The sequence below is a fragment of the Zonotrichia albicollis genome, chromosome 2, assembly GCF_047830755.1.
Source record: "Zonotrichia albicollis isolate bZonAlb1 chromosome 2, bZonAlb1.hap1, whole genome shotgun sequence".
Lineage (NCBI taxonomy): Eukaryota > Metazoa > Chordata > Aves > Passeriformes > Passerellidae > Zonotrichia > Zonotrichia albicollis.
Genome location: NC_133820.1, coordinates 11,024,340 through 11,031,598, shown reverse-complemented (window position 1 = coordinate 11,031,598; position 7,259 = coordinate 11,024,340). Strand labels below are relative to the sequence as shown.

At 40.8% G+C, this 7,259-nt stretch overlaps 1 long non-coding RNA gene across 2 annotated transcripts in view; it reads left to right on the top strand.

Annotated features, from left to right (window-relative positions):
• The first annotated feature begins 970 nt into the window (after positions 1-970).
• LOC141727107 (uncharacterized) overlaps positions 971-7,259 on the top strand; it is a 37,769-nt gene continuing 31,480 nt past the window's right edge. The window contains exons 1-3 of one of the 2 annotated variants that reach the window (XR_012578156.1): positions 986-1,264; positions 1,494-1,700; positions 3,657-6,375. This is a non-coding gene — a long non-coding RNA (uncharacterized LOC141727107). Of the gene's footprint in view, positions 1,265-1,493; positions 1,701-3,656; positions 6,376-7,259 lie in introns of those variants that run through there. The other variant, XR_012578160.1, reaches the window with a different exon arrangement.

The window sequence follows — 7,259 nt, the reverse complement described above, 5'->3', positions numbered from 1 at the left end:
CTTTGTGACCATACAGGTTTTGTGACAATATCTACTGACAAAATGTGCACAGACCCAAAGCCTTTCAGCTCAAGTCTCATTAAGAACTCCCTTTGAGAATTTGTTTGTGCCAGTTATTTCCAGTAAAGATGGACCAGCTATCTGTGCTCAGATCTAGAAAAGCCTTGTTGAACTGAACTGGCTTTATGCCATGTAGTGATAAAAGTAGAGGAGTTTTCCTCTAATGCAAGTGACCTGCCGCTGGGAGGGGGGAAAAACACCAAAAAAAAGGAAACAAACCAGCAACTGAAAAAGTGGTGTGCTTTGGGATAAAAGGCATTGGCACACAAGGGTCTGTATGAATTGGAACAAAGGCAAGCAGAATGGGGAGCAAGTGAGAACCCCTAAAAATGATGCTAAAATAAAGGAGCCACATTCAAACAAGCAGGCCTGCAACGAGGAGGGATGATGCCCAGAGCAGGAATGCTGTGGATCAGGAGTGGAGTCCACAGAGGAGAAAACAGAGGTAAAAGGGCAATGCAAATCCCACCCACACAGATGTCTTTGCTGATGCATTCAGTGGAGCAGCAGCATGTTGCAAGAGGGATCTCAGCCCCCTGTGATTGAGCCACTCTGCTTTGCTGACTCTCCCGAAGTGCCAGAAAGTGTTTACAGCACCAGCAATGTCCAGCTGAATATCAGAGAATCTAATAGGGAAATGATTTTGGAAAAAACACTGGAATGGAAAAACCCATAGAAATGGATACTTCTGGATGTGTTTTGGATGCTGTTGACCTAACTGGGACCTTTCAGCTGCATGGACTCTTGTACCTCCCTCATCACCAACATTTGTGAGGGCAGGAGTCCAGAGTGTGACCCAGGGCTACCTCAGGTTCCATTGGAGACCTCTGTCCTTTGGCAGTGGGCTGTCCCTGTGTCTGTGTATCTGTGCAGAGGTGGAGGGCACCCACTCCTCCCTCCAATGGCACAGCAGGCAGCTCTATTGCACCAGCACTGCACCACAGCCCTGCAGGAACTCTGCTCCAAGGCACGGCTCAGAGGTTCAGGGATCAGGAGAGAGCCCTGGGAACTGGAACTGACCCCAGCCTTACCCGTGTTCCTCTCTGGCTTTACATAAAGCTGGCTTGACCCTCAGCTAGCACAAACAAGAAAGACAAGGAGGGATAATTGCACTGTAAATGCCCTGCAAATCACGGCAGGGAGGAGTTCCATCAGGATAACAAACTGCAGTCTGTGGAAAGCTGTTTGTTGCAGGGGCCAGCAGGTACAGAATTAAAAGCAAATCCAAGCAGAAGCAGCAGTGTCTTAACTGTCTGCTTTTTTTCCTGTTTTACCAACAGGTATTTCATGTTGCTTCTCCCCATGATGCCACACATTACTAGGAGAATTTTCCACATGGAGCAGCAGACTTCTATCTGCAAAGAGAATATACTCCAGGGTAACTTCATACTCTCATGCCTCTCACCACACTTTGTTTTTCTGCTCTCTGGCAGGCTGGGAACGTGTGCCAAGCAGTGTGTGTGCTGTTCTGAGGTAACCTGGAGCCAAGGTGTCCCACAAAGATCCACCAGCACCAGCAGCATGAGCTCCAGCCTCACATGGCCCCTTCCAGCTTGCCCACGCCAGGGCCTCGTGTTCCCACAGCAGATGCCCGAGCCTTGTGTTTGCTGGCTACACAGATACTCCGAGGGAGGACTTAGGTATGCAGCCTCATACATGCCTGCTTTTCCTCAGCTGTTGGGCTCTTTTGGGGATTTTTTTTTTCCTTTTTGTTTGTTTGGTTTTGTGGTTTTTTTTTTTTTTTTTTTTTTATGTGTGTGTGTGAAATAATGGAATTTTGACTTTTAATTTTGGTGGGGCCGAAAGTTTGGGGCACTTCTCCCAATGTGCAACACCTTGCTGTTTATAATAAAGTAATAAATGATTGAGTGACTGATCAAACAGGGGTGGATATATCAAAAGATACTCTGTAGGTATTTGGGAAAAAAGGTAAATGTTCCATCTGTCTTGACTACATCTGTGCTCTTTGTGATTTTAATTTCCCTGCATGTTCTAAGGAACAGCTTTGCAAGACCCGACATCGATGATTTCAAATTTTTGGGTGGGTTTTTTTGTTTGTTGGTTTGTTGGTTTGCTTTGTTTTGGTTGGTTTGGTTTTGGTTTTTTTTTTTTTTTTTTTTTTTTTGTTTTTTTGTTTTTTTGTTTTTTTGGTGGAAAGGTCTGAGAAAGCATAAAGGAACTGAAAAATGAACCTACTTTCTCATTATTAGCTGGATCCAAAAAAGTTGCAGTAGCCACTCAGGAAGAAAAACCCAGGCCCTGGGCCTTCTATCTAGCAGGTTTAAATGCCACACACATGTGACAGATGTCTGGAGAAAAATCTAATGACCAATACTTATTTGCAGCAAGCAAATGCATGATTTCAAGTGGGGAATAAATTTTTTTAAAAGTCCTTGGATCACTGAAATAAAAGCTCCTGCTAGTCAAACAAATTATTCCCTATGAACTATTCGGCCATTTGTCATAACAGCATAACTTTTTTTTCTGTGCATCCTAATAGTTGTTCAGGAATATTATTCAATATTTTTTATGAATGTCTGGTTGGTAAAGGGTCCTGTACAGTAAAAAGCATGTTTGATGTCAGCAGGGGTTCATGAGGAACCTAGGGAAAGGTCATCTCGGTGTCAAAGGCTGTAGGAAATGTCACATGCCTCCTCTTAATTAATGCAGGCTAGGAGAGAACCCTCAGGGAGGACACAAGATCAGAAGGAGGAAACAGACATTGTTGTACCAATTATCACTTCCTATTTGAGCGTCTCCCTCTTTGTGATTACCCCAATTTAACCAAACATGTAATTTCTAGGCTGCATCAGCTTATCATAAGTGAATCCACTTAGATGAGTGTTCGTTCTGTATTTAAATATAGAGAGACCCATCCTTGCCAGGTGCTGAGCTTGCTCAACTCCTACTGAAATTAGCAGGGGCTCAGCATTTTGCAAGAATCACTTAGCAGTGCCCAGAATTGGGTTCTTTATGTGTCTTATCCATCAAACCAAAATCTGTGCTCCTCTAATGTCCATTTGCACAGTAACCCATATTTCTTTTCCTTCATTTATTAACAAGCAGACATCCACTTGGTGTTTGTCCTAAACAAATGTTAGTGGCTGTCACTACTAGATACTTAGGCAAATTGAATGTATTCCTATTCCCTTTTGCACCATAGCAATATTAGGCAGTGTACTTTAGCTTTCAGCTTTTTCTTATGTACAGAATATTTATGGTCCATTTTAGAGTTGTCATCCAAACACTTGGGGTCATTTTCTTATTAAACAGTACAATATTAAAGCAATGGGGCACAGCAGGTGGTGTGTTTCTGACTATTTTGTCATGCCTCAGGCTGAGTTGCCATCTTCCACTCAAAATAATGTCATGCTGAATATTAGCACACACATACACACACAGAAAAAAAAATCCCAGTAAAAACATATCATTAAAAAAAATGTAACATTGTAAGTTCCAAACTTACATGGGGAAATTTTTCACGTGGGAGCTCTTCAGAGAGGGAAAGTGATTGATTTTTATAAAAGTTGGCATGCATGACCAAGGGCAGATGGTGCATAAATTTGGGCCCCGGTCTTACATTCTGCTCCGTGTAGGTGGACCACTGAACTGCTGTGACTGAGAGAAAATAATACAACCCTGAACAGATGCAAGACTCCTGGGTGAGATGATCAGGCTGCAGGACCAGGACACAAACCTGCACTGCTATAATAATTTTGATGACAGCTTTTGGTGATACATTCAGGCAAATAATTTATAATTTGTATGCTGCTGATTGATTGTGTCAAATGTGTGAGGTGTCTCTGATTAAGATGCACTTTGTGCTGTTAAAATTGCGTGATGGATGCTTGCTCACACACCCTGCTGAAGAGTGGGTGCCAGCCATCATCACAACTAAGAAGAAGACATGAAATACCCTCCCCAGATAAAATTATTGCAGTGATGAGTACAGGGGTGACAGGAAGGTGAGGAAATGGAGAAGTGGACATTGAAGCGGCACAAAGGACACTGTCAAAGGACAGCCCCCGTGGCTCGCTGTGTCAGATGGCTGTTGGGTGATTTCACGTCTTCCCTTTTCCATATTTGTTGTGTTCAGCTGATTTTCTATCACTGTAACAATCCGCAGCATCAGTTGACTGTTGTTTCATGCCTGATGACACTGAAAATATTTCATTCTCCTAGAATATATGCCTTCAAACTGATGAATCAGATGAGCCATGTCATCACATGACCATTTCTTTATCATTTTGCAACAGGTTTGCATAAAGAATAAGGTCTCTCCATAGGGCAAAAAGCCTGTAAAACTTCAGTTTGTTTAGCATTTTCCACAGTGGAACAACAACATTCATATCTTTGTATAAATATCTATGGTAACATAGCAAGAAGGAATTTTGTTCACAAAACTGGTTTTCTAACTAATTTATCTTGGTTTCTAAGATGATCAGCTCTGGTGGAAAAAAAAAATTAAGTGGTTAGTTTGACTTTGGAACACAAACTCACCAATTCTTGAAAATTTTCAAATGGGTTCAGCACAATATTTACTATTGCTATATTCTTTAGTTATAGATACCTTGAGAATATTTTACAAATGACTTTTTATTGAAGAAGTACTGTTGCTAAGGTTTTCTTTTAGGTGGCCATTCTACAGCACGTCTTCTTCTAGAAGTTGTATTTTAAAATTAATCATGAATAGTATTCCATCCTATATTAAATAGGGGAGATAAAGTGTAAAAACACTGATACTTGAAAGTTGCTATTCCTGACAGCACTTCATCTTTTTCATACTCACATTGGCTTTTATCCCGGCCCATCTATTCCTTAATGTAAGTGTTATAAATTGTTGTAAAGTGCCATAAAATATAATAAACATGAATCAATATTTCTTGGTTAAAAAACTTAGAAATGCTGATGAAGCTTGAGTTTATTATAGATGTCCTGAACCCACAATGTCCCTTTATTTTTTTTTTTTACCTTCATCATTTTTTCAGGTCTTGACTTCATGTGTGCACACACATTCATTCTTCACAATCAAAGAGGCAGTGAAAATTAAAATTACTAATGCAGGGCTAATAAAGCATCTAATGTTTTAACCAGTTCTTTTGGGCAAGATATCTGCTATCTGCAGAGCTATTATATTTGGTGTGAATGACCCACTTCAAGCAAATTCCTTATGGATCTACAGAATATTAAGCACATGTACAGCACCAGAAAGTTTGGGGATTACTCAGATATTTAAATTTAAGCATATGTTTAATTGCTTTGCTGAATCAGGGCTTTAATGAAGAAGCATGGCACAGTAGTGCTATTTGCCATAAAAATCCATCATTGCCAAGGATCTCTGCCCATTAAAGATGCTGTGATTTGTGTTTAAAATATGAAAGAAATACGATGCCTACATGGTGCATTAAATACCCAAGCCTACACATGCATTTAAATTCTTTCTATCTTTTTAAGGATATTGTTATGAATTATGTTCTTGTATATCCAAGAGCATCCTTCATGGTGAAGTGGCAGTTCCTCTCCACATCCAGTTGATGCTCTTTACATATTATTAGTATTATTTATCCTCAGTCCGAAGCTGATGATGGATTTCTTCGTCCCTGGTTGGGTTTGTGGTTTGTCCACAGGAACCACCAAAGGCCATGGTGTTTCCAGGGGCATTGGAAGGCTTCCCTCAGGCTGGAGATGGCCAGGCTGGTCCATCCCTGGGCAGGGAATCTGGTCCAGCCCAGCTGGGTGATGTGGGATGCGGCTGTTGGAGGAGGAAGAGCACCACACCACTGTGAGCTCACAGCCCCCTCCACTCTGGGCCTTGCTCTAACCAAAGAGAAATCCTGACAGAAACCTATTGGAAAAATCCCACATCCTGGCAGAACAATGTGGCTGCTTTATGCTGTGGCAACAAACGTGACCAGGTTTTCCCAGAGCAAGGAGTCTGTCAGGGACTGGGACAATGACTACAGCCTGGTGTCACACACTGTCCTGCCTGGACATTCCGACCTTCTGCTGGAAATGAGGCCACTCCAGTGGAAGGAAGATAACGTGTCTCTAAACTATGAGTTGTTGTGTGATGGGTTTGTGGGTTTTTTATTCAATTCAGCTATTTATAAATGTGATAGACCTCTGTTTCTCCTGCCTCTTTCAGCACCCCACTGGAGAATGTGTGAAAAGCTCTAATTTCCCTTGAGGAAAAGAGTATCTTGTGATTTCAGTGAAAAGCTGTGTTCACACTATGGTCAATAAATTCCTATAGACAATTTTTCCCCTTTGGAATTCTTCTATCTTGTTATTTTGTTAATGCTTGAGACAAATATTCCAGGTCAGCAAAGACATGGTGGAAAGACATCCCATCTTTTGTCAGTCAGTTTCAGAAGAAGACTGTCAGAGCTTTAAGAGACTTTCCTGGCATCAGGTTTTGCTTTTCTTTCATAAAAACTTGAACACTTTTGTTTTCCTTCTGACTTGGAGCAAGATCAAATTTCAAAATATCCAAATCCTCCATGAAACAGTATTACGTCTTTCTCTAGAGCCCCAGTTGTTCCTTCTTGCAATCACAAATCCCACTTGTATCATAAAAAGATTTTCTATTTCTTGAGAAAAAGGTTGAGACATCTCCCCAGACTAAATCCATAACTTCCTTTTTTGTAGGAAAAAAATTATAATTTGAAATATTTGAGCTGAAAAGTTCCTGCCTCAATAGTTAAACTGCTTCTGCATTCACACACACACACACACACACACACTCCTCCATCTCAGTGAATTCCCTGATGAAAGGAGGCAGACTTCAGGAATAACTGCAAAGGAAGGCACAACTCCAAGCTAAGAGTCTCCTGATCCCATGTGCCAGATTGCTGTGTGGTAATTCCAAAACCATGGGAAGACCCTGTACCCTTAAAGTCCAGGGATCCCTCTGACTTCAACCCCACCAATCAACCTTAGTGAAAGACTACATGCAAAATTTTAATTACTGCCTTTAGATATTCCATCCTTTTAATATTAGGTTGGAATACTGTATTCTTTCTAAAAAGGCCAACAAAGAAAGGGTTTGCTGATACTATTATCTCTGATGATAGCATTTTTCTTCATGTTTTGGAGAACATTGTATATGTATATCTCTCTTTATTTTTTTTTCCTTTTAAATGTATGATTTGTCCTGTTAGTTAAGGGATGTCATTTTACACTGTTAGAATTCTTATTTT